Here is a 24,727-nt window from a genome sequence, read left to right on the forward strand (position 1 = left end):
TACTGTTAAATATGCATGAGACGATGCAGGAACAACCGTTGCCATCGTCCACGAGGGTGTGAGCATCCTTTCTCCCTGTGGTTTCATGGCTCTGTGTGTTGGAAGGCAGGTAGGCAGCATCCTCTGTTATCATTCCTACATAGCCCTGGGCTGGCCAAGGCTCACCCTGCCCTTGCTAATTGTGTTTTTAGTGGCTGAATATTGGGCATTATGGATTTACTGAGGGCAAGGGACTGTGTGTGGAGTCAGAGGGTTGTGGGTTTAAAGCCTTTTTAACTGCTCCAGCCTGGCTGGGGTCCAGGGGATATGATTTTTGTTAATGTGCAGAGGATGGAGGCCTCTGCTCTGGAGCCAGGCTGAGAGCTGGGCTGGAGAAGGGAAGGCTCCTGAAGGGGAGACCTGAGAGCAGCTCCAGTGCCTAAAGGGGCTGCAGGAAACCTGGAGAGGGGCTTGGGATAAGGGATGTAGGGACAGGGCAAGGGGAATGGCTTTAACCTGCCAGAGGGGAGACTGAGATGAGCTCTTAGGGAGAAGCTCTTCCCTATGAGGGTGATGGGACCCTGGGATGAGTTGAATGGAGAAGCTGTGGCTGCCCCATCCCTGTCAGTGCTCAAGGCCAGGTTGGACACAGGGGCTTGGAGCAGCTGCTCCAGTGAAAGGTGTCCCTGCCTGTACCCATGGAACTTGATGAGTTTTAAGGTCCCTTCCAACCCAACCCATGTGATTCCATGATAACATGCTCTCCATTTAGGGACAAACTCTTCCTCTGATCCGAGCTCCCACCACCCCATGGGAGGTCTCTGAGGCTTTTACACCTCCCTCTTGGCTCTTGTTCCCCCTCTAAGTTCTTTAAAGTCTCCAAATGCCAGTTAGGTGTGATTGGGGGGGGGGCAGAGGTGCTTCTTTGCCTCCTATGGAGAGCATGAAAGCACCGCTGGCTCCCAATGTCTTCCCTATGATTTGGGATGCTTCATTTTGACAGTCATAGATCCTGGCTCTGTTCTCCGCGCTGGGAACGTAGCACTGCTGGCAAGTCTAGCGTTACTTACAATGCAGCATCATTAAAGCATATATTCTATCCCAAGGGGATATGGTCTAAACTCAACATTTCCAATTGTTTTCAAGTTATCTGATTTTATCTGAGCAATAACGATCTACAAATTGCACCAGTCATCTCCGGGAGCCGGCTTTCCGGGAATGTCCTCTTTGCATCAGCTGCTGGGGAATTGCTTTATTAAGCACAACCAGCTCTTATTAGCATCTCCATCTGTAAGTTTGGAGCCTTTAGAAGGAGGAGGTGCCTTCACCCATCACCTTGTAAAGAGGGAAGGGGAGATGCAGGCAGTGGAGCCCTCTGTCCATGATGCTGTGGCAGCACCAGGCTGCCTGGAGGCACGTTGGCACTTGGGGAGGTGCCAGCCAAGCGCCTGAAAACCCACATAAGGACGTGAAAACCCCACACAAGCAGCTTTAACTCCTTCCAATGCTGCCTTTCCCATTGTTCTCCTCGGGAAGGGGGTTTGGTCGGGAGCCAGGCTGCGTTTCCAGTTGGCGCTCCCTTAGTTTGATTTGATTATCTGAGCGGTTCTGTAGCCTCCAAGTCAGCACAAGGCGATAACACCACGAGCCTGCAATGCTTTTTACTCCACTAACTTCCACTCAATGATAGGGGGAAGAGCTCAAAACCCAGTCACGGTGGCAGAGCAGTGCTGCTGTACAGCCTGCTGCAAAGCCAAGGCGCCTTTAATGAAGAGATTACAGCAAGGATGCTTTTAGGGGAGACAAATGGGGGTGATTCTGGAGCTTGCTGCTTGCTACCTATTTATTCAGGCAATTGGCTGGGTCATTAACAATTTATAGGGAATGCTGGATGCTGCCACCCCCTTATCTCTCCCTTGTGGTGAGCAGAAGTGATCCCTTGGGATCGCCCGTGCTTGGAGGAGGTGCACAAATACAGTCAGGGCTGTGCAGACCCAGCTCCTGGACTGTTTGAATGGGAAACTGTGGATTTAATCTTCCCAGAGGAAGAATTTAACCCTTCTAAGAGAGAAGAAGAGGCTGTTGTTAAAAACACATGGAAAAAGGCCTGTGGTTTCATGTGCTCCCATGATTTTATGGTTGCTTGAGGATGAAGACTTAGCGTCTATGTATTTCCTTAGTGTATCCGTATGGGTGATGCATAAGTAGCATGTATGTGATACCCACTGCTGCACTTGAAGCCTCCTTTGCCTCCCAGCATTGATATTACTGGGAGCAACAACCAGAGCACAGGTCGGTGGGTGATGTGGGAGAAAGGGATGCAGGACCGATGGATCAGTGGGATGCTGGTCCATAAGCTTGAAACCATCCCAGCCATCAGGTTGCCATGGGGTGAGCCCCCAGGATGCACGTGTTGTGCTTGAAACAGGCCATCCAATATTCCTAATAGTTTCCCAGAGAGTTCTGTTCGTTTCTGAAGTGAGAGGAGCCACTTGTGCCATTCCACTCGGCTCTCTTCATGGAATAATCCCCCATTGAGATTCCAGGCACAGCTTTGCTAATTAAAATGATGAATGCCAGAGGAAGGCTTTGGGTTTGGAGCTCTTTTTTTCCCCTTCTCCTGGTAGGTCTGCTTGGTATCTGCACACACAGAGGCTGCTTCAGGCTGAGGATATTTGTTCGCTGGATGAGTACCCAGGATAGATAGAAACGCTCCTGTACCCACACACAAATACTGCCTGAGATACCCCACTAAAGCTCCTTGCAGCCTGGGGCTTGTGTCTGTGCACGCAGCCATCTCTCACTGTGCCTTTCAGAGCCAGCCTTATGCAACCTGCTCTTGAGGAGGGTGCTGGGCTTGGGGAGGAGGCTTCATAGGCTGAGCATCCTTCCCATGGCAAGATGCAGCTTTCCCAGGGACACCGGCATTGGGATGTGCTAGGATGGGACAGTTCTCCACTGCTATCCCAAGTTTCCCAGCTGTGTTAAAGAGCTGCCATGCTGCTCCCTACTGGCACCTACATCTTGGTAACAACACATTTGAGTTTGGTGAATGATGCTATGGGATAGGAAACAGGGAGCGCAGGAAGCAATTCCCTTCCCAAGGCATCACTGGAGGCTTTTTGAGTTGCCCACCATCACTTTCCTCCTTTAAATACCTTGTGTGTTTAACTGATAGAGCACAGGCTAAATGAAGACATCTGATGGGCCCTTCTCCTGTAATCAAAGCTGGGTTTGCAGTATAGCCTTGACTACAGGCATGGGGAGGCACTCGAGAATGGTGTTTCCATGTGGTGGGAAGATGTGGGAGCAGATGTGTACCCTGGCAGGTTGCAAGTGAAGGGAATGAGTGAGCAGAAACACATCAGCATGGTTCATGTGGAGGATTGAAATGTCTCTGTCATGCGCTGTCACCGAAGCAGAGCTTTAAATAGGAGCTCTCTATAAGGTGCTTGCATAACTGGTGTGCTAACATTAGCTCCTGCACGGGGCAGGGAGGCCCTATGGGGAAGAGGGGCTGAGCCAGAGGAAGCAGGATTATCGATCCTGGGTTTTCCCTTAGGACATTCTCTTTGCCTTCTCTGTGGTTTTGGACCAGCTAATGGACATGATGATCAGGTTGGACATGCCCTGAGGGTTGTGTGTTCATAAGGATGCATCCTTCACCTGTATGCCCATGGGGATGCATCCTTTGCATGTTGAATACCCATGGGGATGCATCCTATGCATCCAGAGGATGGCAGGAGGCTGTCACATACATCCCCATTGTACCACGCAGGCTGTGGGGCTTACAGAGATAGCTACTTCTGTGTGCCTGGACCATTCACTGTTGTTCCCATCCCAACAAGGTGGCTCTTGTCCCAGCGCTGGCTCTCGGCTGGAGCATCCCATATCCCACATCAGAGGCATCCCAGGGTTGTGTCACTCTGCCCCCAGTCCCAAAGGATGGGCTGAGCTGTGTTTGGCTCCTGGCTTTGCCTACACCACAAAGGGTTTGCATTTAGCTCCTTGCTTCCCCAGGATAGCAAAGGCTGGAAGTATTTGCTGATATAGGAGTAAAATGCACAAAATCCCTATGTCTGGGTCAGTGGGAAAAGATTCCAAGGGATTTTCTTGGTGCTGGCTTACTGCCATGTCCTCTGAGCACGCAAGGAACAAGTGACAGCCTCGGGAAAGGCATTGGGCTAAAGGATGCAGAAGGAATGGGTGTATTTTCTCTCTCAAAGCTGGCTTGTCAGCTCTGGAGCATCTTCTGTACCGCATCCATGTGGGTAGCAACTCTGCAGGTGTTTTTCTGCTCAGCTCCTCCTTGAGTCCCTCATGAAATGGTGGAATTCGGGTCCTCCACGTGCTGTCATTAAGCTTCCCTTTGGTAACATCCCATCCTTATGCTCTTGGGACCATGCACGGAGAGGGTTTCCAGCTTCACTCTCGTTTCCATCCCTTTTTGGCTGAGATCCCACAGCGAGTTCCTCCTCTTCTGATCCAAACAGCTGTGCCCCGAGGGGCATGGGGGGGTGTGGGGTGTGTGTGTGCAAACCTTGAGGCAGATGCTCTAACTCGAGCTGCTCATTGGGATGATTTAAATGGAAACACAGGATGAGTCCAGGTGCTCCGTGCAGTTCAGCGCTGTTCCGTTTCAGATTGGAGCTGTTGCAGGGACCAGCTTAGTTTGTATTTGTTTCTCCTCCTGCCTGCTGATCATCCAACTGCCTCAGTGTTTGGGTGAGATGCAGAGATGCTTTGGAATACCCATAGTCATTAAAAACAGCAGGGACTGCAACCAAACCTGCAGCTTGGCCATTGGGAAGGGCTCAGTCCCGAGGCACAGAGACCAGCATGAAAACCCAATGATGCTCTTGGTGATGTGTGTGGGGGCTTCAATGGGTAGCAGCCCCCTGATATCCTCTAACCCCCTCTGGAATGTGTGTTTTAAGACGTGTGTGACTTATTTTCCCTCTCCATTGAGTCACTCGACTCCAGCATCCCACCCTCGGAACCCATCTGGCTTTCTGCCCGCAAGATTATGTTCTATAAACCACCCCTAAATGCAGTGTCTGGGAAAGTGCCTTTATGTTTTAATTCCTAAATAGGCAGGCAAAATTGAGTGCTCTGATTGGCATCTGCAATCAGAGCCCCATTCAGCGGGAGCTGTGAAGGGAGCTGATTGCACCCAGCGCGGCTCTGACCTTCTGGGGCCTCTGCTGCTGCCTCTGCTTCATTAACAGGATAAATATTTCCCCAGAAACAACATTTCTGAGCTGCCAGAAGTGATGACAGGGATGCTGTGCAAGGCAGTGCCTCTATCGCACCCTGCAGCCAAAGATACGGGGGGTGAACAGGTATTTCTAGCTGGGAATGCTGCTGGGGACACCTGGGCTCCGTCCCTGTGCTGCCACCAAGTGCCACAGTGTGGTTCGGCCTCCCTCCTTCCACGTTTGCCTGTACTCAGCGGCTTTGCTCTCTCCTTTTCCATTGTGCTTGAGTGATGTAGAGCAAGGGAATGGAAGGATTTAAGGGCAGGTTGGACTGGGTTTGGAGCAGCTGCTCTAGTGGAAGGTGTCCCTGCCCATGGCAGGGGTTGGAACTGGATGAGCTTTAAGGTCCCTTCCAACCCAAACCAGTCCATGATTCTATCTATAGCTTTGCTATAGCCCCAGTGCCACTTTGGGATAAGATCCCAGCGCCATTGCAATGATGGTTTTAGGACAGGGGCACTCCTGGAGCACATCACTGGTGTGCTGCGACTGGTCCAGAGTCAAATGCCACTGCGTGCCAGAGCCTGGTACTCAGTAACAGCATCTGCGGCATCAGCTGGGCCCCTGCAGTGAGTTACAGCCTGGTCCCTGCTCCAGGGGCCTCTTAGCATCCTGCAGCCGGTAATAGATGTTTTTAATTCTCAGGGAATTATTGAACAAACATCAGGGAAATATGTTTTACAGTCCAGAGCTGGCTCTGAGCATCCTTAACACTGTTATTGGAGACGAGGAGGATGATTTAAGCAGGGACCTCTGACAAAGACACACACCTGGCCATGAATAAAAGGCTGCAATTAAATACCCACGCTGTTAATTAAGAGGAGGAGGAGGGTCAAGTGCAGTGCCCGTTTCCAAGGTCTCCCAAGGCTGGCAGAGGAGGTGACAGCTCTGATGCCTCCTTCACCACTCCTTGGCATGCGGAGGGGGGCACCAGCTGTGAGAAGGGGTCCCGTAAGGGCACGCATGTGTCGGGCCCCTCATGTTAGCTGTGGGCTGCTGCCACATCATCTCAGCACAGAGCCAGGCTGTGTGGTGATGGAAACAAGCAGATGCTGCCAGCTTCAAGAGTGGGAGCTCTTATCAGAGCAGAGCAAACTGCCCTCATGCTTGTGACAGCCATCAACATCCCAGCTCCATCCGGAGCAGGGAAAAGCTGCTGCATCCCTTCATGGCACAGCTTCCCTTTGACCTGCCAGCCTGCCCCAACACAGTGGAGTTCATCAGTTTGTTCTGTATTGAACGAAAGGCATCCCATCACTGTGCAGCAGTGAGGTCCTGAGCTCCTGCATCACCAGAGACAGCTCAAGGCAGCTCACAGTGCTGCTATAGGTGGATGTTGCTTTGTCCAAGTGAGGGGCGAATGCAGCCTGCTCCAGTTTGGGTACCCGCATCTCTGTGCAGAGATCCTAACCATGAGCAGTTGTATCTACGTTGCCTACTCTGTGCATGAAGAAGATGCTATTTGCTTTGAGGGTGGCATTGCCCAGCTGCAGTTTGGCATTTGTGATAATCCATGTGCCAGGGTGTTCCATGGCAAGTGTCCAACAGGCAAGGGATGCCAGAGCAGCATCCCTGTGAGCTGTCTTCAGAGGGAATGGTGCAGCAGGGAATAGCATCCTCATGCAGTTGTGGGCTGAGATTAGACCCAGAGGTGGGGGAAAGCTGCATTTCCTCTCCTTTTACCTCCTCCCTTGGTCAGCTGAGGTGGTTCCTATTGTGTTAGGGTTTGCAAGGACTCAGCTGGGCGGCTTGAACCCACCTCCTTTGGTCTCAGCAGCACGCACCCAGGCATGGTGCATCCTGCCCTGTGTAGCATCTTTGCTAGGGACCAAAAAGATGGCTTGAAAACCCACTCCTAGAAACACGCTAATCCTAGGAGGGCCTCGGAAGCTGAAATCTTCTATTTTGGCTGTCAGCGAGCTCTGGATTTGCTGGTAAACAGTGCTTTTTGCTTCATTTGGATGCAGGGATGAGCCTGTGGGAGATTTTGGGGAAGCAGAGCTTGTTTGCATGCATGTTTAAGCGCACAGGCGTACTACACACGTTGGCGTACAGTTGGGTTCACTTCGCTTGCATCCCGCGTAGGCAGCCATGCAAGGAAATTACTTCTGCATCACTTGTGTTCCTCTATTACAATAAAAGACCAGCAGCTGGTGAGCTCCTACCGCTCCTCATCTGCCTCCCCTCAGACCAAACAGCATCTTTGCTCCAGTGTAACTTAGCTCTTCTCCACCTACACATCTCAAATCGGCTTCAGGGCCCTATTCCACAGCTTCCCTGCTGCCTGTGGCTCTTGGGAGAGCAGGGGGGTGATGCAAACCCTGTGTCTGTGATGCTGGTTTGCTATTGGAAGGGATCTATCCTGCTGCCTGCAACCTCATGCGAACAGCTCCAGTCCCCATCTCCCATAGAGCAGCATCGGTTGGGAAGCCCTCTTTGCAGCTGGATCGCTGGGAAAGCAGCTCCCTGAGGCTCTGAAGGAGTGAGTCTTGCCCCATTCTGGAGTGGCTTCAACCATGCTGGCTTTGGTGGCAGCAGTGTGAGCTCATCCCTTCCTCGAGCTTCAGAGCATCCCCAGATGAACGCATTGTTATGAATTCCCCCATGGTGGGGAGCAACTTTGATCAGAGCTTGCACCTCATTAGACAGCAGAGAATTGAGCCGTGAGACACGGATCCATAGGCAGCCAGGCTTCATTAGCTGTGCTGCTCCTGGGACCGTCTGCTCGAGGAACACGTACAGGCGACAGGATTGACTTTGGGTTGTAATTATTCTTATGAGCACTTGGAGTGTGTTCCCCTTGTGTTCTTTGCCTCACAGTGGGCTCCGGGTGGGCAAAAGGGGCACATTGTGTTGGCAAAGCAAGCCAAACGTTTCCTTCGTGTGTGTATCCATCTGCTGTGCCCGAGGGATTGGATTTGGGCTCCTCCAGCTTTGGCTCCCGATCCCCCACCGTGTGTCCGTGTTTCTCCCGATGCTGCATTGCAGGAGCTGACTCCTGACCTGTGCTGAGCTGACGTTTTCATTCAGCCCCCAAAGCCCAAGTTAAACACTGCAGTTGAAGAGCACCAGGTAGTAGAAATGTCAAAAAGGAACGGTTTGACATTTCCCAAGCAGGAGTTTTCCGAACTCAAGGAAAGCAGTCGGATGCAGAAGGCAAAGGGATTGGTTTGGGGACAAGGAAGCACCAAGTCGCTGGGAATCTGGGCTCTCTTTAGCCATTAAGACCTGGCTGTAGGTTGGGGCTGGGTAGGGAGAGCTTTGAGCATTGTGTGGGCTGAGCTGCCTGGTTTCCATGCTCAGCTCTGCCTCTGCCCTTGGGTTTGGAGGAGCCTTTGCTTGAGCATCCTTTCAGGCCAGCCCCGAGCATGGAAGTCACAGTGGCGCGTCCATAAACCTAATTCCTGTAAAGCTCCTCTGTTGAAAGATGCAGAGGAAGATAAATGGGGCTCTGAAAAAAGCCTGATTTCACCATTCTCCTTCTCAGCTGTGCTCTTGAGAAGAGACGTGGCAAAATACAGAAGCCCCACGTGCTACAGACGGACCCCACAGCTGAGGGGAAGGAATGACTCGTTGGCAGACAGTGTTCCAGTCGAGATCATAGCTCGGGGAGAAAATAGAAGCAGGCAAGGTAGTCCTGGTACTGCCTCCAACCTGCTCGATACAGTGATGGAGAAGAAAAGCCGAGCGCAGAGCAGATGAGAGAGACATTTGCCTCCTTGTGTGCAGGCTGACAAGGAGCAGGGATGGCCGAATTCATCGCAGGTTCTCTGTTGAGAGGAGGGGGGAATAGGAAGCCATCCAAGCTGATTAGTGAGAGGTCTCTCAAAGAGACAGCCTGGCTGGATTTAATTCCCTAGTCAGCATTCTCAGTACATTGATCTGCTCCTAAGTAGAAGGGAGGGGGAGAAGAGAGAGGGATAGTGGGAGGGGGGGAGAAGAGAAAAATAGGTTTGGAGGTGATGAGAGAATGAAGATAGGGGGGAGAAATGAGTGGAAGAAGAGAGGGAAATGGAGAGGAAAAGGGCAGGGATGCAGGAGGCGGCCGGGATGCAGGAGGTGGCCGGGATGCAGGAGGTGGCTGGGATGCAGGAGGTGGCTGGAATGCAGGACAATCCATGGTGATGCTCCAGCTATGCCACCAGCCAGCAGCAGATCTGCCACATGTGATGAAGGCAATACTGGTGGATGAGGGACTCCAGCTTGGTTGTCCTCAGCTAGGTCTCCTTGCCCATCCTAGGGATGCAGCAGCCCTCCATCACGCTGCTGACAGTGACTGAGGAAGGGCAGGGGATGCAGGAGCAGTCAGAGATAGCCCTGAGCTGTCTGGGTAGGGAAAGAGGCTGGTGAGATGCTTCCATGGAGCAAATGCAGGTAACTTTATCATTTGATACCTCCTGTACCACCAGGGCTGGAGATGGGAGAGATAAAGTCTTTACAAGACAGGATCCCTTACTTGCAACAAGCACGAAGCTTTAATTTCCAACCCCAGCTGGTTGTGAGATATTGGGCATTAAAAGCACATTATTCTGAGTACTGTCTTAGTTCTTTTCCACTTCTATTCCTCACTTGGATTCCAGCTTGATTTTAGTGTGTACTCCCTCAAGATGCACAAGTGCCAGAAGTCAGTGCTGTATACCATCCGAAAGCTCAGCCTCCCAGCTTTCACATGGTATAATTAAAGCATTAATCTCTTATTCCAGCAGCCTGTAAGACAGCAGCTGCTAAAATAACATGGAAAGACTGCTACAAAAGAGGGCTACAGCACTTTGAGGGGCAGCAAACACCCTCTGGTGCTGGGGAAGGCCCAGGGGCAAGATCAGTACTGGCCTTTGAAACTAGAGGCTGCTGTTGACTCTCACATCTGAGCCTCCTGCAATGAGACTCAATGGGCCTAGAGTTCTTCATGCTTCGGTTGGGCTGGTGGCTTCTTGCATCCAAAGTGGCTTCAGTGGAGTTGAAACCATTGGGAGATGCAGCCTTGAGCTCGGAGCTGCTGGGAGGGATGGTGCTGTGCGGGTCTGACATCCATAGCGAGGCAGTTCTGCATCGTTGGGCTTTTTCTTGATGTGGGAACATTGATTATCTTTAATTCTTTAAGTCACCTTCCTGGTTTGGGGATGGTTTGGTGTGCTCAGAGGCTGTTGCAAGCAGCAGGACCTTGTATATGAATATCTGCAGCAGTATTGGGCTTTAAGGGAAAGAGAGCTCTGATATCCTTGTATTGGGAGCTCTGCAGGAAAGGGATGGCTCCTGCTGCTTGGCGACAGCAGGGCTAAAGCAAAGGTACCAAAACGTGACCTTATGGGGAGTGCTGCTCACCTCTAAGGCTTGACTGAAGGGTGACAGTGAGTGTTGAGCCTTGATGAAGCACCGAGTATCAGCTTCAGAAGCTTCCCAATCCCAAATGAATCCCTTTTCCTTTGGTATCCAGCTACCTGGTGCAAGGGGAGGGTTGGGATCTTGGCTTACCTTTGCCAAGGTCCAGTTTGGGGCTTGTGTAAATAAGGAAAGCTGAGTGACCCATGGAGAAATGATAGCCTGGAGGTTGTGGAGATGCTCACTTGCAGGCTGGATCTCTGCTGGACCAACGTGGATGCTGGGGGACAGTCTGCCTTACCATGGGCTGCATTATGGCCCTTTCCCACTGCCCTTGGGGGCTGCTTTCACATGTTGGCTCCATCAGATGTGGGGGAAGCTTCCAGCAGCTTCTCCCAGAAGCCACCCCTGTGCTACCAAGCAGGCTCAGTGTACAGGGTTTCTCTTCATCAAAGCCTGAGCTGCTGATGGTTTTCATGGCTTGATTAACACTCCTCAGACCGCTTTCCATTGGCTGCTGCAGAGGAGCAGAAGGAGATGGATGTTTTCCATTACTTGATGTAATGACTATGAGGCAGCCTAATGAAACCTTTACAGCCCAAGTTTACAGAGAGCCCACAAACAGTGATCAATAGCCAGGCTGGAGCTCCCGTGCACACATTAATGGGAGACCAGTGAGGAGAGACAGAGGATGGAGTCAGGAGCACTGGAGCAGGGAAAGGACAGAGGGAGGAGCGATGTCCTAGGTGGGAAATGGGATATGGAAGGAGGGGAAGTGCTGGAGGGGTTTACTGAGAGGTGTGTGGTTAGAATAAAGATGGTTGGTACCCAAGGTGGGAAGAGGAGAAAGGACTCTTTGGGTCTACCGTCATGTGGCAATGGGGCTCAACATGCTGAGCAAGCATGAGTAAATCCAGCCAGCAAAACCTAAAGGTCCCATTAATGGGGTGGATTAATCTGCTCTCGCTTGCGTGTCTAAAAGCTACATGTCAGCATGGGGGTTGGTTGCCTCGGGCTCTCTCCCAGTCGGTGGAGAGAAATAAGCATCTCCAGAGGCCATTTATCTTCTCCCAGTTGGATGAATTGCCCTCTAGAGGTGCTGGTCTCTCTTCACTGACAACAAGAGCTCTGGATATGTCTTCTAGATGTATATTGAGAATATATGGGAGGGATGAAGGTGAATTCTGCCTGTTGGGATTGAAAGGAGACGGACTCGGGATGCAGGGATGCTCTCTAGCTGGTGCAAGGCTATACTTAAAGCAAAGGGAATAACCAGCCTTTTAGGGGCTGCCCCACCTGTGTCTTTTGCATCCCAAAGGATATTATCCCATTGAATCTCCTGCCCAAAGGTGGAGTTTCTTTTGGCATTAGAGTCACACACACTTGATGGCTTGGTATAAAACCTAGACAGATGCCTTGCAAGCCTTGCATAGCTGCAGGTCACAAGTAAAGGCACTGAAACTACTGGTTTTCATGAATAGCAGCAGTAAGCAAATGAAACAGGTTCGACTAGCAAAGGTTTGCATGCAGTTGCTGGGGTGATGGGTAGCATTCTAAACCCATGAAGCAGAGGGAATGGGAGGAATTACCAACCCCCTGTGCTCAGTGCGTTTTGTCTTCCTAAAAGCCATACCAGAGACGTCAGAAACAAGCTCTGTGCTTCCACAGCCCCTTGCGTCCTCCTTCTGTATTTCGGATGAATAATAGGGAAAGGAATTGTTTGCTTGAAAGAGAATGACTTGAATGGAGTTTGCTTGAGAAACAAAGAGTAAAGCGCCGTGGCACTCGTCTCTGATTGCTGTTAGAATGGGAAACTTGCCTTTTGCGTTCTCTTATTGAAGTAAATGAAGTTGATTGTCACCAAGTTGGGTGTCGGATCAAAACGGTGTCGTTGCGAGTCGTGGGGAGATGAATGTGTTTCATTTATCCCTTTGGTAGCTTCAGGAGGCAGGCGTTGATTGGCTCTGGCTCTTGGCTCCCTGCCTCCTATCCAGGATTCCTGGAGGATTTTCCATGCTGGGGTTTTGTCTCTTTGCTGCGCCCCTGTCTTAGGGCTGGGAAGGGTAAAAGAGGACAAGGAGACGTGTTGGTTTCTTCCCTTCTTCCTCTTTCAGTGCCATAGAAGCCAAGTCTTTGCCTGTTGTTCTCAGAGCCAGAAACTCCATGGAAGCTGCTCAAAGCAGGCAGGAATCAGGTGTTGCTTCCAGATTGCCTTGGCCTGCAGATTCCTCCATCAGAGCTGCTGTCCGCAGGGAAGCAAGGCTGCATCCCTGGGCAAAGGATGAATGGGCAGCCAAAGGGGATGCAGGCTTGGCTGGGGTTCAGAGGCTCTCTGGGTGTGAAACAGAGTGCTATCAGAAGGACAAAAGTATTGTGGTGACAGGTTGGGACTTAGTTGGAAGTGAAGCTGTGGGTAGAGAATGTTCAGCTCGGGATAGGTCTGTTGGTAGCCCTCCAAAAGCATCGTCTCTGATCTTGCTTGGATGAGAGGGATGCTGCTGAGTTCAGGCCCTCATCCAGTTCATTCATGAGTAAACACATCCCTCTCATAGCTTGGGTATCATACTCATAGGTATCGCTCCTGTCTTTGGTGCTGCCAGGAATAAGTCAAGGGAGCGTTCACCTCTTGGAAATTAGGATGGTGGGATCTATTAAATGCATTGGAGGAGAATGTGAAGAGCTTCTGGCAATGGCAGTGCAAGCAGAAGGGCACTCAAGGCAGGGAAAGGTGTTCATCAATTGGGGTTAATGGGACTGATGGAGAGGGAAGACACTGCCATTGAGATTTCAGCCCCCTTCCATGGTGAAGGAGACACTGAATTCCAGGTTATTGCATGTTTGCTGCACAGGTCATGCAGGCAAAGGCTAAATCTCTGTTTCCAGTTACTGTCGTGGTCGAGGCTGGGATAGATGGGAATTTCCTGGGGTTCAACTGTGCACTTTGCTGCCATATACCATCAGTGCAGGAAAATCCTTTGCTGGAAGAACAAATGAACCCAGAACAAATGAAGGGCAACATCTTGAGGCTGAAGAGGAGAAAAGACGGGCTGCAACCATGTCTGTGCAAGAAGTGGTGGCTGATGGAAATCAACAGCAAATGGAAATCATAAGAGGAAGGGGATGCTGAGCTGTGCTCAATGCGCTTGGTGAGAGCCACACACCATTCCGGTGCCTTTGTGTTCAATTTGAGGGTTGCAAACTCACCTCACCCAATGCTGCGACCCTCCCATGTGTCCTGGGCACCATCTTCCACCCCATAGCCACGTCTTTAAGCTGTCTATGTTGGTTTTGGATGGTGCATGGTGTAGTAACCACAAGTACAGAAAGCTCTAGTGGTAATCAGTGAGCATGAGAGCTCAGGGCAAGAGCGAATGAAGGACATGGGCTTTTGGAGAGGAAAAGCAGAGAGAAGGAGCCACAAGGAGCCCTTGGCACTTGCAATGTTTGCAGCTCTAATATTGCTGGCTGGAAGCATCACTTCTCCCTCTGCCAGTAGGGCTGTGTACACTCAACTTGCAATTACACCGCTCTAAAGTGGTTTTCTGTCACTGCTTGTTCTGCCCAAGGAGCAGGACAACCTGTCCCGGTAACCCAGCCAATGCTGTGGAGCACTGAGCCACTCATATCTAGGGAGCAAACAGTATCCGGCTGCCTGGTAAACCCAGGACAGCTCTTGGGTCTGTGTTTGTGAAAGTGGAGCCGGAAGGAAGAGCTCAGGAATAATCTCTCCCAGCTACAGTTTTGTGCCTTTTCCTCCCCCCAAATCAGCTGCAAATGGGCAGGAAAAGAAGGCAAAGAAGGTTGGATGAAATCTTTCCCTTGTTTTGTCTTTGGTTTAGCTGGAATTGCAGGCAGGCCATGGGGATAGAGCAACATAGCGAGCAGCTTCAAAGGCAAACTTCAGGGGTTGATTTCACAATGAATATAGGGCCAGAAGGGACTTTTAGATCCCATACCCTCAGAAAGTCATTAGATGCCTCTTTTCCTGTGCTTAGGATTTTGTGTTTGTCGACCATAAATCTTCCCTAAAGGTGTCGAGGGTTGATTTAAGGACCTCAGGAGATGCTGAATCCAGGTAGTGGCTTTTAAAGGTTAATCACCCTCACTGCTAAACATTAGTGCTGGGTTTAATTCATCTTTAACTTGGGGTTGGTTGGGATTGAGGTGTCTTTTCCTGCGGAGAGAAATCACCTGGCATTTGCTGCTGTCATCAAACTGCACCTCCCTAAAGCCTCAAGAGGTTCTCCATGGCCTTCAGCGGAGCTGGTTGTATCACCCAATCCTTGTATCTCATTTCCAGGTCTCTCCCTTTCTTAGTTACTCTTTAATATGGATATTGGCAAACAACATGAAAAGGGCTCTACAAAGGACTTGGGAATGGGAGCAGATCCATGTCATGCTCCTCCACTGCAGAAATAGCCCCGTTGAACACAAGGGGAGCTCAAGCTGGGCTTGGGCCAGAAACAGGGCAAGGATGGGGGGGGGGAAGCTTTGTGTTCTAAAAGAATGTAATAGATTGGAAATTGCCTTTCTCTTAATGAATGAGTCACCCAATTATCCCAGCCTGAGCACCTGAGCCTGAGATTTGAAGTCTCCAGAGAGCCTTTCCCTTTGAACAGGATTCATTATGATGAGCATTAACGCATTAGATGGAATCAGCAGAGGAGGGAGGCTGTGATGATGGACAGCACTGGGGCAGCAGTGGGTTATCTCCCCCCCTCCATGTTCCATTAGTTCCACTGGCATATGTGGCATGAATTTCCAAGTGTGCATCTCCCAGTGGTGTCCCCAAAGGGTTTTTCCATCCCAAGATGGGGAATCTTGGGATCTCAAAGGAGGACAGGAGGTCTTTTGCCCAAAACTCTGCATAGTTTGGGTAGGCTGATTCCTCAGGTAGGGAGAATGTGCATTGAGCTGCTACCTGGAGGCACCAAGGGCTCTTTTGCCAGGAGCAATTGGCACGAAGCTATGTCTGGTTGAACACCTGAAGTTGTGCAGTCCCTATGGAACGGAGCTGAAGGAACCTGTATGTGCAGCTTGGAGACAGCAGGGACTTGGATGCTCAGCTCTTGGAGCTGCTGCTGCCTCCTTGCTGAAACAGCTCATCCATAACCACAAACCCCCAGAGCCTGGGATGCTGCTCGGAGGAATTGGGGTTTGCCCAACCAGAGATGGGTACATTGCCTTGCAGGTGGTGGGTGAGTTGACCTTGTCCCTTTTGCTGCCTGGAGCCCTGGTTCTTGCCGGATGGGAGAGGGATTTTGGGTGTTAATCCCCTTCCTCATGGCAGGTTGCATTCAGAGCACTGTGGTGCTCTGCAGTGGCTGTTACCCAGCTGCTCTACATCTTCAGGGCAAGCCATAGCTTGAGATGCTTTTCATCATGCATGTTGCAGGGGGCAACAGGCTTTCTGGCTTGAGTTCTTTGGGATGCAGCTTTGCAGGGGTTCTAGGATGAAGGGAGAAAAGGTTGGGAACATGGATGTGCAAGGTGCAGTCAGAACCAACTGCTTTTTGCTCCCCATCCCCTGCTAAGTTCGGAGGCTGGTTTTGCCTTTGGTTGCCCTTGCAAGCACAGAGCCCCTGCTGTGTGTTTTGTAGCTGAAAAGCCACTAAACCCAGTGCTTTGGGGGAGGAAACATCCCTCCTGGGGTGTGTGTGTTACCCTGTTCCTTATGTGGTGTGCATCAAGCCTGGCCCAAATTACCACTGTGTGCCTTAATACAGCAGAGAAAGGGCCATAACGTGCTCTGCCATCCTTTGCTCTGTGACTCCCTTGCATCTTGGGCAGCAAAAGAAGGCAAAGACCAGCCTAAAAGTGGAGATATTGGCTGCTTCTTGCTTATCTGAGTACCTCTGGGGGGTGTTGCAGGGGGAAGATGTGTTTTTGCAGCAGCCAGGGTGAGGAAACAGGCACATTGGAGGTGTCTGTGCTGAGAAGGTTCAGTTTAGACCCCTTATTGGGTGATTTGAGAAGGGAATTAGCATCTTGCCCGGTGGTTTTACATCCCTCCCAGGCCAGAATGGGCTAAACCTGCCCTTGCATGGGGCTGGGTGAGCTGCTGTGGAGCATGTGGGCTGCAGCCGAGCTGGCTCTATGGAGACAGGGGTATAATTATCCCTGCTCCGCTTCGTCTTTGTGCTCCTCTGCAGCTGATGGATTCGTGCACCTTCCCCTGTCAGTGTTTAAGCAGCACCTTGGGAAACGCAGCGAAAAGGAGCCCCAGTTTATCTCCAGGGGGTTTAAGTTATTTGTATGGTGATGGATGCTTGTTTCCTGGTGGGTTTACTTTGCTCTTTCTCCCCAGTGCTGGAAGCTTAGCACAGAGCAGAGGTGGTGCGAATAGAGGTCACTGGGCTGCAGGGTGAGAAGAGATATGGGAAAGGCAGCAGTGAGGGATGTGGGGGAGCTGTGGGTTTACTGCAGCTCCAGGTTTAATAGTGATCCTGTGGTTTTGGTCATAGTTGTAAGTGACACAACGTGAATTCTCTTCTCTGTGTGCCAAAGCGCTCCTGCATCCTTGTGTATAGACCCTGAGGATGCTCAGAGCTTGAGGACAGTTTTACCCACCCCAAAACTGGAGTTTCTCGTGTTTTCCAGCTCAGGATTGGGCTGTGCCATGGGGAAGGCTTCTGTGTGTCTCCTTAGGTTGCTTTGTGCTCATAAAAATGGTTATAAACTGTTCATTTGCTCCCTTAGTAACTAAACTAGCAATGAAGGATTGAATTCTCTGCACCTTGTGTGAAAGAACATCCTCTTGTCATTGCAGGCAGGGCCACATTGAATCTTCTACCGTGGATTGCTGCATCACCCCAAGGAGAAGACATCTCCAAGGTACTGTACCATGGTGTGTTAATCTGTTGTCCAAAGCAGGCTGGTTTATCCTGTATCCGAGAGGTGTCAAGTTGTCTTTTGGGGAGTGTGGATTTGTCTGCTTGGTGTTTGGTAACTCCTTAATCCAGAACTGGAAGCTTTTGGAAGGGGTATTTGAAAACCTGGTGATGTTTCATGCTCAGGAAGCTTTTGACCCGTCTCATTGATGCTCAGTTCTTGCATTGCTAAGGGAGCAGCTTAGAAATGCGAATTAGGTGAAATACAGTGTGAAATCTTTTGAGATATCTAAATCTTGTGCATATACACACAGGCACTTCCCTCTCCTTCAGACTTCATCTCTCCTTCCTCAGCCTTGATCCATGTCTGATTACGTTATGCTCCAGCAGCCAGGCACACTGGGTAGGACCTAGTGAAGAGCATGAGCTTCCACTCCCCGTCTCCCTTCCCCTGTGTTATCCTGCCCCTCTTCCTGCTTTCCTGTCTGTGTTCCACAGGCCTCCAGATGCAATGTCCCAATGGATGTGGGGACAGTGGGATTATACCCAGCAGGCTGGGGGCTGCGTGTTTCCAAGACTTATATGTTTGGTCTTTAGAAGGCTAAGAACCACATCAGAAAAGGCTGAGAAATCACTGTTTCTTCCTAAATATAACCTAGTTTTCCTGTGCTTTTCCTATTACTTTTCCTAGCAGATGCTTTGCTGTTGCAAGGCTCAAACGTGTTGGTTGTGCTTTGGCTCTCTCCTGTGCTCCGTAGCTATTTGGTGGTGTTGAAAGAAGAAAGTTAAGCATATGCTAGGCAGTGCTGGGTGTATGTGGGATGTGCCTCATCCTTCCAAGGATATTGGTGGAAAATAACCCCAAATCTTCAATGGCTTTGAAGGTTGTGGCTGATCAAGGGTGATGCTCTCATTGCTGTGTCTCCAAGTCCCATCCCACTGTCTATGGTCCCTGCGGGTGGCTCTGGTCCAGCGCTGGCATCCCACGGCACTGCTGCAGTGCCCATGGTGCAGCGCTGGGATCTGAGGGCAGAGAGCATCTTTCTTCCTCCTGTGGCATTAGAGCTGCTTGAGAGCCCATTCCCGAGGCTGCTGCTGTTGAAAGGGGAGGGAAAGAGGGAGAAAAGAGCAAGGAAAGGCAGAAAGATGGGAAAGGAATGGAGGGAATGAGCATGGCAGCCTGAGCTACTCGAATGCTCTCAAGCTTTCCCCATCACTCAGTGACGCTCTGTATTTGTCACCTAATTTCATCCCAAACACCCTAAACTGAAAATAAAGCACTGTTTAATAAACAGCAGCCAGCATTTCATTTCCCTGCCTGCTCTGATAGCAACTGCTCATTATTCCAATGATTTCCCCCCACTGTAATTACTCGGAACCGACTATTCCCAGCTTCCTCCATTGACTGGTCTATCTGCACATAAGCACGCTGAAATATGTATATATTTGGGTATCCTATTGAAAACTCAATAGGATCCAATTTCTGTTGCTATTCCTTCCCCCCTCTGCCTGCCTCCCCTCTCCAATGCTCCCATGCTACAGCTGCACGATGGGGAAGAAAGGATGCTGCGTGTCGCACGGCCACAAACAGCCACCTCCAACCGCAATGGGGAGAGAAGAATCACTTCCTTGTAGCACCAGGCTCTCGACAAGAGCTGCCTCTTTCTTTCCCTTGATGATGTTCTTTATTTTCCTTCCTTTTCATTGCTACTGCATTCAATTGTCTGCTTTGCCCGAGCAGGTCACAGAACTAATCTTGAGTGTGCTTTGAGCTGACTCGGTAACACCACAAACATTGAAAGCTTGGGATGGGGAGGAAGGAAAAGGAGCATGCAGGGAATGCGATCAGTTTGGGGAGAGGAGGAGAAGCACATGTTGTAAATGGGAGTTACTGGGGGGAAATGAAGCTTGCTCCTCCTTAGGGCTGGCTTCCCTGGGTTTCTGTCTTGGCACTGGGAGATGTGAGTTAGATGAGGGGGAAAATGATCCCTTAGTCCCAAATGGCAAATTTCATGCCAGGAAGTGTTTTGTAAGGTGCACGTTTGGTTTCCCCTCTGTCCAGAGACTCTCATGTGGGAGGCTGGTTGGATCCAGGGGCATCCACACCAGCTCCTGAAAGCAGAATAGGTGCTGGATGGGTTTGAGCACTGATGCTCAACCATTGAGGGTGGCCCTTCCAGAACTGGGAATACTGGCTAAGAAACAGCATCTTGGTGGCTTTCTGTGTGTTCCTGGTGAGTTTGCTCAAGGGGGATGACCTGGGGTAATGTGCCCATGGGCTTCTCTATTGCCTGCAAGCCAAACTGGTGTGTTGCTCACTGCCAAGCCCTGGCTTTGCCACTGTGACCACCACCTTCAGAGGGGCTGGAGGAGAGCTGTGCCAGTGTTTTCACCCCCAGAGCCAATATCCCATTGTCACGTTTAGGATGGTTGGAAATGAGACAATCACATTGCTCTGAGGGCAGGTCTTTTAAACCCAATGCCTTGCACCATCTACCCAGGCTGTTGGCTGAGTCCTTGTCTTCCCTCTCCAAGTCCCGGAGAGGGTGGTAGAGAGCTTGAAGAGGAGCAAAAGAATGCCAAGGAACATAGGGATGTGCCAGGGCTGTGTCACCCTCGAGCCCAGAAGCACACACAAAGCAGTAAACATCCTGTATCTCCTCAAGCCATCTGTTTGCAGAGTCTTTGCCCATGCAACCGTGCCTCTTCCCCTTATGGACTTGTTGCCTCCTTGTAATCTGTAGGTAAATAGACAGCTAATCAACTGGAAAGCAGGGGAAGGAGGTGCTGAGCTGTGATAAGAGCCCGGCTGGGATGGGGAATAACAGCAGCACGGGCTGGAAAATGTCGCTGCAAAACCTTTGGAATAAGGAGGAATCTGGTTCATTTGGGTAGAGGAATAAAGGGAATTGTGGAACTAAACAGGCTGTGGCCTTTTGAGCACCTTGTACCAGCTTGCTGGGGCAAACCCATGCTGCAACGTGCTTGAAATGGGGAAGTGAATTCTTTCAGTCCTTGCACATGAGGGAAGGATGTGGTTTGCAAGCACAGTGTTGCATCAGTCCCCTTCCTGCAGGGGATGTGGGTCCTTCCTCCCTCTGAGATCACAGCTTTGGGGCTTAAACCAGGAGGGGAAGGTGGACCTCGGAGCTGCAGGGTGTTATTTCATGGGGGGCATGTTGTTGGGCTGAACCAGCCCCTTCTCCATCCATCCTTTCTTCTGCTGTGAGCATCATATTGTCCCTCTCACCTTTGTTCTGCTATGAGCATCATGGTGTCCCTCTCACCTTTGTTCTGCTATGAGCATCATGGTGTCCCTGTCACCTTTGTTCTGCTATGAGCATCGTGTTGTCCCTCTCACCCTTCATTCTGCTGTGAGCATCATGTTGGCCCTCTCACCCTTCATTCTGCTGTGAGCATCATGTTGGCCCTCAGCACATCATTTGCCTTAGTGGGATAGAGTCATTAGATGTCTTGAGTTGGAAGGGACCCATGAGGATCATTGATTGCAGATCAGTTTTAATGGGAAACAAAGGATGCTCGGCATCGGGTCTGGTTCCTGGGTCTTTATCTCTGAAGGGCTCCTTAGGACATGCTGCTGCCTGGGAGAGCCTGCTGTGGAGGCTTTAGGTATTGCAGAGGTGAGCGAAAAGGAAACCCAGCAAAAAGCACTTGGGGAGGTGTTAAGGGGTGTTTGGAGCTAGGGTGGTGACCCAGTGCCCTTTGGTCCACGCATTTAATGTACTCGCTGCTAATCTCCCTCTAAACAGAAGCGATCTTGCTGAGTTCAGCACTGAAGGAGCAATAACCAACGAAGGCAATGAGATGAAGAGAGCTCCAAGTGTGTTCGGAAGGGCTGGGGAAGTGCCAGGGGCACTGCAGTGAACGACCTCCTTGGGAATGGAGGACAAATAAAATCCATGCCCCCGTCTCCCTCCTCCCAGGCGCCGATGCCTCAGCCTGGTGTGACCATAGGCGATGCTTTCAGGGTTATTTTTGCACTGGAGGACAACAAATCCTCTGTGCTATGGGGCCGAGAGGAGGATTCGTGTCGCTGCATTCAGAAAAACGAACCTCTCGAGCTCAAGGAGAGCTGCTTCAGTTGGCAGTAGCATTATTCTGTCTGGAACAGCCTTGAGAGGGCAAACAAAACCTCCGTGCTCTCTCTTGTTTCCAAAGGCTCTTTGCAGGCAGCGCTGCCTGTAGTCGTGGCCTGATGTGTTTTCCTATGAGCCCAGATTTGCCCCAATGGGTGAAAATGGGGTGTAGGAACCCGAGGGAACAATGGTCCCAGTGTGGGCTCAGTGGGGATGCTGTAAAGCCTTCTGCTCAACTTGCCATGGTGCTGTTGGCAAACGCTCAATGGGGATTGTGGGCTCTCATCTGGAATGGGGTGCAGTGGAAGGGTTTGATTCTTGGCTGTGCTGGGGGGTAGGAGGTGTCTCAGTGGTGCTGCATGGAGGTTCTCCCCCAGTGTGGTCCCCATAGCAGTGTGGGTATGTCCTTCACCCCAGTGCATCTTGACAGCAGCTTTCTGCCTCCGGTCCCTACCCCAGCCCTGTGTGAGGATGACTTGGCAGCAATGTATTTACTACAATTACCATCTCTGCTCCCAGAGGAGGTGGAAAAAAAAGCCGAGATGAATAATATGTTTTGAAGGTGTCATGGAGTGAAAGCAAGAGAGGAGCTTGAGCCTGAACTTATGAATAACTTATAGGCTTCCTCCCTTGATGCAGTCACTCCATTTGGGCTTATCTTTCTCACCCGGAGGAGGTGTAATTAAAGGAGCAAAGCCGGGCACCCGCTGCCTGTGGGCATTTGTCCGTCTGGCTCCATGCATCCTATGCGTGCAAGGGCACGGGGGTGCAGGAATGCCTTGGTATGAACGTGGGTTGGGGTATGTGCTGAATTCAGCTTTCCAAACGCCTCCCCCCCATCCTCCTTTGTTATCCCTTAGGAAGCAAAAGGAGTTTTAGCACATTATACTGGGAAGCGTTCCCTTCACTCTTCCCTTATGCAAGTGCTTAGGATGGGGGAGATTGTAGTGGAAGTTCCCTCCCTGACCTCCTGCAGTGATTTCGCCTTTCCAAGCCCTTTTCCTCGCTGTAGAATGAGGAGCAATTTGCTCTTGTCTCAACACCTTTCTCTGCTTGCTGTATTTTGACTCCAAGAGCTCAAGGGAGGGACTGTTTTCTACCAGGTGTATATACAGAGTGGAGCAGAATGGGGACTGGGATCTTACCGTCAGCCACGTGAATGCTATTGTAATGCATATGGTAATTATAGGTGTGTATACGTAGGGATGATGTAAAAACCGCTAACGAAACGTGGCATTTCCCAGTGGGAAAACAGTTGTGGAATAAAACCATGCCTGGGAATGTCAGTTGTAGCAGGGAATGTCTATTAAAGCTTACACAGTGCTGTTGAGCAAGGTCACGGTGCTCCTTTGCGAGCCAGTGAGAGGGTTTGATTCAGAGCAGCACATCACCTCTTTTCATTTCCCCTGCAGCCTTTGAGCTGAGGGGTTGGAATTTGGTTTTCCAGTCGGATCCGAAGGGAAGGGGGTTGGGATAGCATCTGAAATTCCCCAGGGATCAATGCCAAAAGGGGCCTTGTGTGGCTTGATGCACATGGAGGCACGATGTCCCTGTTTAACACCAACTCTACGTGTGGTTTCCAATGGATAACTTCTTCCCCCCCCCCCCAGTGCTCCTATCTCAGGAGTGCAGCCCCGTTATCTCCATCTTCATATCACATAGATATGGATGAGTGTAATGGATATATTAGGTGTTTATTGCAAGGCATTCTGTTGAACATCACCTGCTGTTCAACAGGAAAGGTTGATGTTCCACAAAGCCACAAGCCGAAGGCTCCTTAAGAGCTGTTCTGGTGCAGCGGGTAAATAGACGTGCTCGGAACAAGCAGCGTGTGGATTAATAATGCATAGAGTAAATCAGGAGGAGAAGCAGCCTCTGCATAGGGCCTGCTTGCAAACTGCTCCCTGCTTAGGCAAATAGGCAGGGAAGTTGTGTTTTTTAAAGCATAATGGGTAGGTCGTAAAGGAAACTCACCTAATGGACCGTTTCCAGCTGCTGTAAGTACGGGAGCTGGAGCATCACGCTGGGAAGCATTGCAGAAGGTGGGCAAAAGTGCTACATGTGTTAGCATGGCTTTGTTGTGTTGGTGGAAGCAGTGGAGAGGAGGAGATGATGCGATGGAGGGAGGAATCCTTACCCCTTAGGCAAGGAGTTCTCCATCCACAAGGCATTGATTGGAGCCACGGGTTCCTCCCTGCTTGCCGGCTTTGGACAAGAGGATGGTGATTGCCAGTCCTGTGCATGGGATTGGAGCAGAGGAGCTGGGGCTTGGAGGTTGTCACCTTCCTTGGGCACAATGGCTGGCCTGGGTCTGAGTCACTGTCTCTGGGTGGCAGTGACAGAGGGGAGGGAGGAACACAGCTGGAATGCCAGGGGTTCGCAGCCAAGTCTCCTTCTGAATTGCAAAGTGAACAGCTCAGATTTTGGAAGGCTCTGAGGAGAAATGCATACAAAAAACGAGGCAAGTTCCTTCTTTTATCCCTTTTTCCTGCCTAGAGTGTTGTTCTAAGGGGCTGTGACTCACCTGGAGCAACAAAATGGGACATTTTTACCACTAATGACAATAATGAATATTTAACAAGTTACTATTGATGTAGGCGCTGTCAAAAAGGAGGCTTGGGGTTCAGCGCCTTCAGTATTCCCCATGTGGGACAAAGGTTTGGAACCTGAGGACCCTTTCTGTGTAGGCATCAGGTTTAGGTGATGTGGGTTTAGGTATCTTGAGGTGGGGAAAGGTCTATCCTGCTTCCATGGTTGTGAAATAGGCACCAGAATCTGGCTCGTGGCAATTGGAGTTGGATTAACAGGAGGATGCTCAAAGTGAAGGAGGGTGCAAATGGCCCTGGAGCTGGTCTTGGTGGTGGGAGGTACTGGGGGAGTGTGGTTATAACACAGAGAAAAAGCCTTGATCTGGAATGAAGGTAGGGGCTTGGAGCAGCTGCTCCAGTGGGAGGTGTCCCTGCCCATGGCAGAGGTTGGACCTGGATGAGCTTTAAGGTTCCTTCCGACCCAAACCAGGCTGGGATTGATTTCTGTGACAAACTGAAGAGTTATTCCCTATGAAATTTGCTTTTAGAGCAATTTCCATATGGGATTAGCCCTGTAGGAGGAAGGAGGCTTGTTCAGGCATCCCCCAAAAGCGGAGGATGCTCTTCAGCCTTTGAGTGGTGCAAAGAGGAGGAAGGGGGGGGGTCTCCTTCCCAGTATTCTGCAGGTGGGGAAACTGAGTCACAAACTTGATGCT

Source organism: Melopsittacus undulatus, chromosome 15 (assembly GCF_012275295.1).
Source record: "Melopsittacus undulatus isolate bMelUnd1 chromosome 15, bMelUnd1.mat.Z, whole genome shotgun sequence".
NCBI classification, from domain to species: domain Eukaryota; kingdom Metazoa; phylum Chordata; class Aves; order Psittaciformes; family Psittaculidae; genus Melopsittacus; species Melopsittacus undulatus.